The following is a 12,843-nucleotide window of genomic DNA, read 5'->3' as shown; positions in this document are numbered from 1 at the left end:
GATTCATGTAAAAGCACCTGAAATCACACCAAAATTGTAGTGTCTTGTTGCTGTTTACTTTTGTTAATATTTGGATGTATCTATCAATTCCTTCCAGAGTTTTAGAATAAAATTTTTCAAGCAGGGGCTTGTAAATTTTAGGAGTCATTGTAAACATCTTCTGTAGGGGAAAAGGGTGGTTTTATCATCTTTTTTTCTCATCCCTCAGGGATGGTTTTAGTCTTGACAAATGTGGCAAAGCGTAGAAAATGAAGGTCTCCAGTTGGTTGTTGCCATTTCAAAAGACCCAAGATAGGTGTGTGCCCCAATTTTTGGAGTGGTAATTGTACCCTTATACATCTCACACATTAAAATCACTTGAAGAATTTTAATTTTATGTTATTTTATTTAATAGCACCATGCATTTTCATACTTGTGATTTTACTTTTCAAGGGGCTCAGATAAAGTTCTGAAAGGCTATAGACATGGCTTTATTACATTTTTCTTAAGGATGGGCAATTGTGGGAATAAGATCTGTTGCCTGCTCCTAGATCCTCTTCCTTCTTCTTTTAGCTGGCTCCTCCTCATCTTTCAGGACTCAGCTGAGAAGTTACTTTCTGGGGAGCTTCCCTGATGTCCTAGACAAGGCTAAGTTTCCCTTCTGTGTAGTTCCTTGGCATTCTGTACTTTGATTATAAAACTAACTCATTCAACAATCAATGAATGACCTTAATTGTGCAGTCTTCTTAATAGCATCTAAATTATCTGAAGTTTTATTTATTTTTGTTTGTATTCATATTATTGTCTTGTTTTGCTTCTTTTGAAGTAGACCATGGCCAGTGAAATTCTGATTTATGATGGTCCTATTGAGCTAGGCTCTTAAAAGATTACATTAGATGTTAAAATGTACATGGAAATACACATTAAACATAGAAATGTAATTTTGATTGCTCTACGCAACCTCACAGAAATATGTATACATCATTTTTCTTCAGCAAAAATAGAGCACTTTACTTCTCAATTCTCTTTTAAAATGCTGTTTCTCAGGTTCAACATCAAAAGCAACCATCAGTCGACAGAGTTTATTCTGCAAACTCAGTTGCTTTTGTAGTACTCGTTAAACCTGAAAGACACTCTCAACTGCCTGAGATGCATGTAAACAACTGTACATTAATGGGTTATGTTAGTACAGTTTAACTGGGCTATGTTCCAAAATATACAAACTTTGCATGTATATTTCCATAGTATAAAAGTACTTTTCTGTTCGCCAGGGTAATTAGGAGACTGTACAAAGAAGTAGACAAATTACGAGAATTCATTGTAGTACACGGTACCATAATGCTTGAATAGAAAGTTTGATTTACAGGGAAAGCTTGGAGCAGAGGTCTAGTGAAAATTGGCAAAACATTGACTGGGGGATGGTGAGGAGGACAAAATTATAAGCTGAAAATATCTGAAGGTGTTGGTGCCCATGAAGAGGAAAAATGCTGTTTATATTTTGGCATTTCCATTCATTCTTACACATTTTTAGAGATGCTTTCCAAGTCTTTTGCCCTCCAGTCCAGCTGCCAGCTGGATATTTTCAGTTGACTATCTTACTGTTATTGTTTCAAAAACAATATTTTTAAATCCCTTAAAAAATATCCTTTCACACATGGTTTGCCTGTTTGCCTCAGTAATGCTTTAATGCCCTAAGCTTTAGTGCTTCTAATGCCAGTACAGTGTTCGTAGTAGGAGCCCACATAACTCAAGAGTTACAGCTGATGTTTTTTCCTCCATGTCATCCGTGTCCAATCGGTTCTTATGTCTTGTTGACTTTTTTTTTTTTTAAATGTATTTGAGAGGAAGAAGGAGACTGTGTGCTGAGCAGAGAGCCTGACATGGGGCTGGATCCCAGGACCCTAAGACCATAATCTGAGCCAAAGACGGATGCTTAACTGACTGAGCCACCCAGGCACCCCTTTCTTGTTGACTTTATCTTTATGTTTCTTTACTATCTATGAAGAATCTCTGATTCTTTTCCTGAGCCACCATTTTAGTTTAGGTCACTGGATACAGTATAACGGGCTTCAGCATCTCCTTATGTTCCCTTCCCTAAGCCATGTAGTCATCTTTAATTGTTACTTACATACTCTTAATCTCTTGAGGGATAGACATGGGGTTTTTAACATAGGATGCATTCAATAAATATTTGCCGGTTCAGTGAACTAAAATTTTAATAGAATTTACAGAGGCAAAGGCTGAATTGAAAAAAAATTTTTTCCTCTTTGGAAAAAATTGTGTGTTTGTGTTTCTGTATATACATACACACACAGTTAAGGAAGTGGATCCCTTGAAAGATTAGGATAGCTCCAGAAATATAACACCAAAATACCTAAATCAGAGACTTTTTGACATTTTACAAATGGTATATGAGGAAAAGATCTAAGCAACAGCAAGCTGGAGGTGTGATGAAAGCAAGTGTTAATCTATAGCAGCACTGTTCAGTAGAAGGTTCTGCCATGTTGAAAATGCCCATACCGTAAGCCCTGGTTGCCTGTAGCTATAGGGCGCTCGAAATACTGAGTGTAGCTGAGAAACTGAATTTTTAATTTTGTTTAATTTTAATTAATTTAAACTTAAATAGCCACATGCAGCTATATGCTACTGTTTTGGAAGCAGAGATTTATAGTCAGAAGCTTTCGTAAGGATTGTGGGAATTTATTGGGATTTGTGTATAGTGTTTGTTGAAGTCATCCTCAAGTTCCATGTGGTTTTGCTTTCTGATAGCACAGGAACCATTCTGATTTCAGTAAAAAGCCCAGCCCAGCCCTGTAGACATTCTATATCTGCTTTATATGACATCATTTCTCTTGTTCATTCATTCTAAAAATTTGCACTGGATGTCTGTGTGACAGACACTATTCTTGCTTATAGGGTTACACAAAAGTCCCTGTTTGCATGTAGCTTCTTTGTTAATAGAAGATATAGATGATAAAGAAATGGTTAAATAACAAATAGTTTGTCAAGTAATGGAAATTTGAAGAAAAATAAATCAAGGGTCTACATGATGACAGAAGCTCTTACTTCTAGGAGGGTCATTAGATAAGAACTCTTCGAGGAGGCAGCATTTAAGCAGAGACCCGAGGGAAAGGAATGGGTTACATAGATGGAGGGAGAGAAGGAGATTCTAAGCAGGGGTATCAGTACATGCCAGGTTCCTGAGAAGGGGATATTCTTAATATGCTTAAAGAGTATCGGGGATGATGCTGTAGTTTTTAGACTTGGCAATTAGGTGAATGAAGATGCAATTTACTATGATGGAAAAGTCTAAAGGCGGATAGGTGTGCTTGAGAAAAAGCAAGAATCTGGTTGTGGACACGTTAAACTTGAGATGTCTATTAGAATCCCAAGTGGAACTGTTGAGTAGTAGACTAAATTCAGAGGCGGAGATTGGAAACTGGCAGCAATCATCATTGAGATGATATTTAAAAACATGAGTCTGGATATAATTTCTTCAGGGGTAACTATAGATATAGAGGACTGGATTACTATAACATTTCAAGGTTGAGAAGATATGGAAGAGTCAACAAAGGAGACTGGGAAATGTGGCCAGAGAGTCTGTCTGGAGGGCAACAGAATATGATGACTCAGAAGCCAAGTGAGTATCATTATTGAATGGGAGGGAATGGTCACGTCGTGCTACTGAGAAGTCAAATAAGGTGAAGACTGAGAGTTGACCGTTGGTTGTGGTAACTGGGAGGTCATTAGTGGCCTTGATAAGTAAGGTAGGAAAAGAAGACATGACTGTTTTCCAGAAAAATCTTTTAATATGCAATCAAGAAGACTGATGGAGTCTAGGGAACGTTGTAAAAAATGTCTGTGCTTTCTCCCTCAGATCATATGACCCATCAGATGATTCTGAGTTCATCTTGGATAGTATGGAGGCATTTTTCCTCCAAGGTCTTCCTTCCATACCTCTGCCTCCTCTACAGTCCCCTCAGCCTCCTTAGTCCTCTGCTATCTTTGCATGTGCTGTTTGCCTCAGTTCCATTTTCCCGTTGATAGACCTGGTGATAAAGACTTGAGGATTAAACAAACTTTTCTATTATTAAAATTGACTATGATTAGGACTATAATTTTTTTCCTGACAAAGTAAAACTCCCTTCTGTTATTAGTTTGGTTTTTAAGATTGCTATTTGCATATTCCACACCCCATAATTCTAATCTCCCTTATCCTGATCTACATTTTTCCTGTAACATTTATTACCTTCTAGTATATGCTCTAATTTACTTATTAACTGTGTTCTTTCTTTATTTTCTTTTCTGCTAAATATAAGCCCCAAATGAGCAGTGCTTTGTTTCTGTTTCACTCACTGACATATCCTAAATGATTAGTGTAGTGCCTGAATTGTAGAAGATGCTCAGGAAATTATTACTGAATAAATGAATGTTGTGGTCTCCAGGACTGGGTGTGGGTTGTGCTGTGTTAGATGCATGTGAGGGAGGAGGTGTTATCATGCCACAATTAATATGTAGTATTAATTGATGCACCAAAAATTCCTTTGCCCCGATCACTTCCATTTTTATCAAAAAAAGACCAAGGGTAACGCAAGCCATAGATAGGTGTGTATTAAAGATTGAAGCCTAGGGAGAAATCAGGTCTTCTTCAGTTATACCTGGGAATCAGGAAAAATCAGCCTGCTGGCACAAATCTTTTTTCCAGTTCTTTTATGATCCAACTGAGGAGACATAGTGGGAAAATTGGTGGGAAAGTAATAGAGTATACTCACAGGCAGTCAGCAACCCCTAAAATATAGGGCTGGGATAATCAAAGATAGCTTGGCTCTGTCTTCATGAAAAGGGAAGAATCTCATGGAGACAGAGGAGTGGTGGAGTCTTATCTGTGTTCCTCCACGTCTTTGAAGTCTACAGCTGCTGCTTATTCTTTGTTCCTTACTTTGTGCCTGCTTTTGGGGGGCCTTGAAGTGGTTTATCCTAGCACAGACTCCTAATTTCTGAGGTGTATAGACAGAGTAGCCTGAATCTTGGTTGGCATTTTTGCTTGGCTGAGATCTACCCCATCTCAACTCCCTTAGCTTGTTTTCCTGTCATTCCACCCTGGAAATTGAAGTACCTACAGTCATGCTGTGAAACAAATGTGATAATGTGTCTGAAACAGTTGCAGTTTTGTAAGAAAAAATTCAAGATTAAACATAAGAGTTATAAGAATGTTTTCAGAATTTAAAATACACTGATTTAATATTTCTTTACCATTTTGGGTTGTAGTTTTATATATAATTTTTAAATTTTTTAACAGTTTTATTAAAATACAACTGTACCATTGAACATAAAACTTATTCATTGTATATATAATATTTTAATGATTTTTATTTATTTGTTTTAGTGAGACAGAAAGAGAGAGCACGTGCACATGGAGAGGGCCAGAGGGGAGGAGACAGAAAGGGAGAGAATCCCAATCCCCTCTCTGCATCCCCACCCCCTGATTTGGCGCTTGATCCCAAGACCCTAAGACCATGACCTGAGCTGAAACCAAGAGTCAGATGCTCAACCCACTGAGCCACCTCGGTGCCCTGTATTTTTGTATCTATTTATTTTACAAAATTCAAAATTTGCTGAAAAGTTCTAAGTACAGCTGAAAACCTATACCTCCTGAACCACTAGATTTTGATTTCCTAGAAACAAGGGTGTTCTCCTATATAACCATAATAAACCTTCAAAATCAGAGACTGATGCATTGCTACTATAATTCTCATAGCCCATTCAGATGTCATCAATTGTTCCAGGAATGGCCTTTATAGCAAAAGCATTCACTTCACACATTGTATTTAGTTGTCAGGTCTCTAGTTTTCTTCAATCTGGGGTAGTTTCTAAGTCTTTTGACTTTCATGATTTTGACATTTTTAAAGATTGCAATTTATTATATTATTTTTTTAATGACCCTCAGTTTGAGTTTGTCTGAAATCTCTGTATTAACTATCTTGCTTGCTTTTTTGTATATTTTTGGTGATACTTGGCCTCTAGTGTCTCATGAACTGGGGAAAGACTGCCCCTCCCAAGATAGGCTAGTTCTTTTCTTTTCTTTTTTTTTTTTTGTATTATGTTATGTTAGTCACCATACAGAACATGGTTAGTTTTTGATGTAGTGTTCCATGATTCATTATTTGGATATAACACCCAACACTCCATGCAATAGTGCCCCCCTTAATACCCATCATTGTACTAACCCATCCCTGCCCCCAACTCTCAGTTTGATTCCTAGAGTCCATAGTCTCTCATAGTTCATATCCCTCTCCGATCCCCCACCCCTTCATTTTTCCCTTCCTTTTCCCAATGTCCTCCATGCTATTCCTTATGCTCCACAAAAAGTGAAACCATATAATAATTGACTTTCTCTACTTGACTTATTTCACTTGGCATAATCTCCTCCAGTTCCTTCCATGTTGATGCAAATGTTGGGTATCTATCCTTTCTGAGGGCCGAGTAATATTCCATTGTGTTTATGGACCCCATCCTCTTTATCTGTTCGTCTCTTGAAGGGCATCTCTGGTCTTTCCACAGTTTAGTTATTGTGGACATGGCTGCTATAAACATTGGGGTGCATGTGGCCCTTCTTTTCACTATATCTGTATCTTAGGGGTAAATACCCAGTAGCGCAATTGCAGGGTCATAAGGTAGCTCTATTTTTAATTTCTTAAGGAATCTCCACACTGTTTTCCAAAGTGGTTGCAGCAACTTGCATTCCCACCAATAGTGTAAGAGGGTTTCCCTTTCTCTACATCCTCTCCAACGCTTGTAGTTTACTCTCTTGTTAATTTTGGCCATTCTAATTGATGTAAGGTGGTATCTTAATATGGTTTTGATTTGAATTTTCCTGATGGCTAATGATACTGAATAATTTTTGTATGTCTGTTAACCTTTTGTATGTCTTCTTTGGAGAAGTGTCTGTTCACTTCTGCCCATTCTTTGACTTGATTATTTGTTTGAGAAGTTCTTTGTAGATCTTGGATACCAACCCTTTATCTGCTATGTCATTTACAAATATCTTCTCCCATTCCATGGGTTGCCTCTTTTTTTTGTTGACTGTTTCCTTTGCTGTGCAGAAGCTTTTGATCTTGATGAAGTCCCAAAAGTTCGTTTTGACTTTTACTTCCCTGGCAGGGTAGGCCAGTTCTTAGAGATAGCAAGCAATTTTCTCTGAGAGCATGTCTTTCATATGCAAACCAATCTATTCAGCGCCCTTACTACTAGAGTCCACCTCTTACAGAGAAACCACCTCTATCTTGCTCTCACGCTCCAGGAAGCGATAGTTGTCTTCTCTAATCATTCCAGGGCCAGCCAGATACAAGACAACTAGGGATAGTCCCTCCATCCCAGAGTTCACTGAAAATTTTCCAACCAGTCAGCCCTAAACCTGTTTATCTTACCTTGCCTTACCTTCCTGGAAAAGACTATAGTAAAGGCACCTGTCCATGCCTTCTCCTTGCTCCTTCTGTCTCCTGCCCAACCCTGGTGCTTCCCTGGCAGGATCCTGGCATGATTCCTCCTCTTAGGAACTATGAATAACACATTGTCTCTTTTTTTTTTTTTTTTTTGAGAGAGAGAGAGAGAGAGATAGCAAGAGCGCACCAGCAGGGAGGAGAAGGAGAAGCAGGCTTCTCACTAGCAGGGAACTGGACACTGAGCTTGATCCCAGGAGCCTGGGGTCATGACCTGAGCCAAAGACAGACGCTTACCATCCTTAACCAACTGAGCCACCCACATTCCCCAACATACTGTCTTTTAACGGCAATCATCTTTTGCTGTGTTGGCCTCACCATCCCTGAATAATGATAAAACCTATATTTAAAACAAACTCCTCGTGATTTTAGATTCAGATTATGTATTTTTCATAAGGATGTCACAGGAGTAATAACGTGTTCTTCTCACGGCATTCTATAGTCGGTGCACAATTTTGATTTGTCCCATTACTGATGATGTTTTCTTTGATTTCTTGATTAAGGTGGTGCCTGCCAATCTTCTCCATTGTAAAGTTACTTTTTTTTTCCCTCTTTGTAATTGTTAAGTGTTTTTGAGGAGGTATGTTGTAACTATGTAATATTCAACAATGGATCAGAAACAGAGGGGCATTTCTTTAATGTGGCACGGTCAGGTTACCATAGGTGGAGTGTAACCATCTCAAATGCGGTGGCCATTGATTTAAAAGAGATTGGCTTCTAGAGTGGCTGGGTGACTCAAATTGGTCAAGCATCTGACTTCAGCTTGGGTCATGAGCTCAGGGTCCTGGGATCACCCCTGCATCCAGCTCCGTGCTCAGCAGGGAGTCTATTTGTCCCTCTGCCCCTTGCCCCACTTGTGCTTATGCTCTCTCTCTCTCAAATAAATAAATAAAATCTTAAAAAAACCAAAAATAATAAAAGTAGATTGGCTACTAAAACTACTGGATATAACTAGTTGTCTGACATCTGGCAGACCTCTTTGATTCATAGGGTCTACATTACCTTGTGTGTACTTTAAGAGTATGTATATTGGTTAGGATGCATTGGACAGCAATAATCAGAAAACTCTGACCTGTGTGGTTTAAACAACATGAACAATTTGCATCTACCATCAGAAGAAGTTAGTGGCTAGAAGACATCATTGGGACCCGGGGGGTGTGTGTGTGTGTGTGTGTGTGTGTGTGTGTGTGTGTGTGTGTGTGTGTGTGTGTGTGTGTGTGTGTGTGTGTGTGTGTGTGTGTGTGTGTGTGTGTGTGTGTGTGTGTGTGTGTGTGTGTGTGTGTGTGTGTGTGTGTGTGTGTGTGTGTGTGTGTGTGTGTGTGTGTGTGTGTGTGTGTGTGTGTGTGTGTGTGTGTGTGTGTGTGTGTGTGTGTGTGTGTGTGTGTGTGTGTGTGTGTGTGTGTGTGTGTGTGTGTGTGTGTGTGTGTGTGTGTGTGTGTGTGTGTGTGTGTGTGTGTGTGTGTGTGTGTGTGTGTGTGTGTGTGTGTGTGTGTGTGTGTGTGTGTGTGTGTGTGTGTGTGTGTGTGTGTGTGTGTGTGTGTGTGTGTGTGTGTGTGTGTGTGTGTGTGTGTGTGTGTGTGTGTGTGTGTGTGTGTGTGTGTGTGTGTGTGTGTGTGTGTGTGTGTGTGTGTGTGTGTGTGTGTGTGTGTGTGTGTGTGTGTGTGTGTGTGTGTGTGTGTGTGTGTGTGTGTGTGTGTGTGTGTGTGTGTGTGTGTGTGTGTGTGTGTGTGTGTGTGTGTGTGTGTGTGTGTGTGTGTGTGTGTGTGTGTGTGTGTGTGTGTGTGTGTGTGTGTGTGTGTGTGTGTGTGTGTGTGTGTGTGTGTGTGTGTGTGTGTGTATTTTTCTTTCCCTACAATTTTCAGTAGGTTTACTAGTATATAGGCTGGAAGCCTTCATGGCCATAAAATGGAAGAAAAAGAATGAGATATCCTGTCACAATCTAACAACATCTAGTGGAATGGGGGACTTCGTCTTCCTATGTAATTATCATTATTATTAAGGAAGCATTTTCCAAAAGGCCCTGGCAGAATTCCTCTATCTAATTGCATAAAATTGTATCATGTGCCTATGTTGAAACCAGTCCCTGGCCAGAGAAATCAGTATAGGATGATTGCCTTCTACCAACTAGGATTTATTCTTTGGAACTGGGTCTGAGGCTTCCCTGTCTTGAACTGGTGGAAGAGAGGATAGCAGATATGTGGGAAAAAAGGGGGAGAAAGGGGTTGAAAGGTGATGATTGTTGAGTAACAGCCAACAGTGTCTCCTGACATGTTGTGATATGCTAAGGTACTTTCCAGCATTCTCGTTTGCCATTCAATTCTCCTACATGACATTCTAGTAAAGTCCTCAAGGGTAAGATAATGGATTTCTTCACATATGGATCCAACTTTCACATATGGAGCCAACTCAGCAAATAAACATTGAAATAATGAACAATTAATAATTTCTTTAATCATTGTATCTTGTCATTTTTGTTGTGTTGGTGGTTGTAGATTTTTAAGAGTTCTCCTAAGGTATGGCCTTATCTAGTAGACCCACCCACCTTCTCTTATACTCATGTTAGAATGATGAATTTATTTCATTGATGTATTTCACTTGAATAAAACATGTTGGACTTTTAAGCAGTGAAAACTACTTTCCCTCTCTTATGCATCTCTTCTAGTTGCTCAGGCCTAAATGCGGCGTATGAGTGCATTTTGCTGACCATGCCCTGGATTTATCTTCCGCAGGATGTGGTGAATGAGTCTTGACCAATGTATCGCAGGTATCCACGGCGGCTGTGAGTCAGTTTGGTCTGCGCGTCTACCAATGCTATCCACCTGCTGAAACAGTACATAGATCAGTGTGGTTAAACACAGAGATATTACAGTGCAGAAGGGATTAACTCACTCTCTCTTTGCTTTGCACTTAGAAAGTGTTGAATGTTCTCAAGAAGAGCCATAACTGGTTTATAATTCTGGAAGTTGAGGAAAGTCAATTCTTTAAGGCATTTACTTTTATTTATGTTAAGAAGCCTTTTTATTAGGAACATCAGCTTCCAGGCATAACTAGAATAAATGAGCTTTTTAGTTTGTTTGTTAATTGACAAACTGATGAGGGCTTTAAAGAATCACACACAAAGTGTAAAACTTTTAATTATATGAGACTCTGAAATTGTTTATGTCTATTTAAAAATGATAAAGGCTGAATAATGTGATATTATAAAAATGTTCTACAGGAAATTAACAAGATATTTGCTTTGCCTGTGTTTTTTAGAGCCTGGTTCACAGGACTCTGCATCAGAATATATGAGTCCCTGTTTAAAGACCATTTCCTGTACTTTAAAAAACCTTAGATGATGCCTAAGTGTTCCTGCCTTAGTTTACCTATTTTCAAAGTAGAAACTTAAAGCAAATTCTTAGCTATTAGATTAAATTTATTATGACAGTAACTACAGAGAAATTTTAGGGAAAATTTAGGGAAAAAACCATAATTTTTCTATACAGTGTATTTGAAGAGCATAGTAATATAATCTCCACTTATCCTAAATGTCCCTGCATATATGATTGTTATACTTCTCCTTCTGAAATTAGAAGGAACCTAAAGATGTTGATGAAGCAACCATATAGGAATTTGAGGCATTCAGTGGAACTTTTCTAGTGTTTATTTTCCTTATTTATCTATAGCATTTGAAATATCAACAAATCCTTCTCTAATAAATAGTTCTAATTTCTTTAGTCGTGTGATTCCACTCTGTTTTGGACATCCTCTTATCTTTATGATTGTTCTTCCTGTTCACCTTCTGAATGTTCTCTTTTTTCTACCTTATCCTTAAATAACACTGGTTTTTACATACTTGATCTTTCACATACTTGATCACTTGACATGCTCTCTGAAGATGATCTCACTTGGTCATAATGTTTCAAGTACCTTCTGTAAACCATTGGTCTTCAACTAATTAGCTCTTCTCACTGTAAAAGTCACCAAATTTCACTCTAATTGTTGAAGACCTTCATTTCAGCCTCAGGAGAATGAGTTGTTCTCCTGAGCTCCAGATCCAAGGACATCCTTAATATCTCTACCTACATGTTTCATATGTATCTCAAAGTCAACATATTTAAAAACTTTTCCCTTTCCTTAACCCCACCCAAACCGAATGTTCTACCTGTGTTTTTTGTTTCAGAGATGGTGACTACCATATTCTCGTTTATCAAGCCAGCTACCCTGGTACATTTTCAAATTCTGATTTCTTCCACAGACTTGCAACCAATAAATCAACAAATATCATTGATGTTTCTACCTTAACATTACTTCTTTAAATCCACTTTTTAAATCCATTTCTCTGCATTTCCATTGTCTATTTTATTTGAGGCCACTGATGTCCTTTCCCTCGATCAATGCAAACTGTCATCTATTTGATCTTTCTGCTTCTATCCTGAGAGATCTTGATAGAGATCAGTTTGACCAAGACACTTTCTTAACTAAAACACTTCACCGTCGTAGCATAAAGCCTAAACACAGAAGGATGTGTAGAGTACATCATGTCCTGGCCCTGCTTCCCTATTCAGTCTCAAGTGCTGTCACTCCCTTCCTAATAATAGTCTAAGATCCAGACAAACCGAATCACTAGAGTTTACTCCAGATACCATGCATTTCTTCTCCTCTGAGCTTTTATTTAAGCTGTAACTCTACTTGTTTTACACTTGTCTCTTTATCCAGTACAGTCTTATTTACTGTTAAGGTATCAGCTGAAACATGATCTCTTGGGATACCAATATAGACGTTTTCCCAACTTAAGATTTTATTAGATATTTTTAAACACCCTATACTTAGTCTTTATATTAAATGTGTATCCCACTATATGAATGAGTGGCTTAGTGACCTTTTAGCTTATGACTCTGTTATAGCAAAGATGTACTTAATTAGTCTCATCTCCTTCTGACATTTATGTGTACAGATGGGACAACAATTACTCACCCAAAGGAACAAGTAACTAACACTCAGATTGTATCACAGAGTGTCAAATGACACATTTGTAGCAAAAGAGGACCCTTTGTTCTATATTAACTTGATAGGTACTAGATTATTATATATAGTGATTTCTCACTATGATAGTACTAAAAAGGTCACATTTTATTCACTAGTGACTCGGGAAGTGTAGCTTTGAATTATATTCAAAAGTACTTTGTTTTTCTTTTAAAAATTGACTTAATCCTCAGTAACTCACGTTTCATTCTATCACAGTAATTTCTTATGTACTACCATATGTATTCTCAAAGTGAAAGGTAGCATTTCTCTTTTCTCATATTTTGGTAGTCTTTGTTATGGATAATTGAGACTGAAATGAAGGTCTTCAACAATATAGTGAAATTTGGTGACTTTTACA

Source organism: Neovison vison, chromosome 3, assembly GCF_020171115.1.
Source record: "Neovison vison isolate M4711 chromosome 3, ASM_NN_V1, whole genome shotgun sequence".
NCBI classification, from domain to species: domain Eukaryota; kingdom Metazoa; phylum Chordata; class Mammalia; order Carnivora; family Mustelidae; genus Neogale; species Neogale vison.
The sequence above is the reverse complement of the archived record's forward strand: the minus strand, read 5'-3'. Positions refer to the sequence as shown.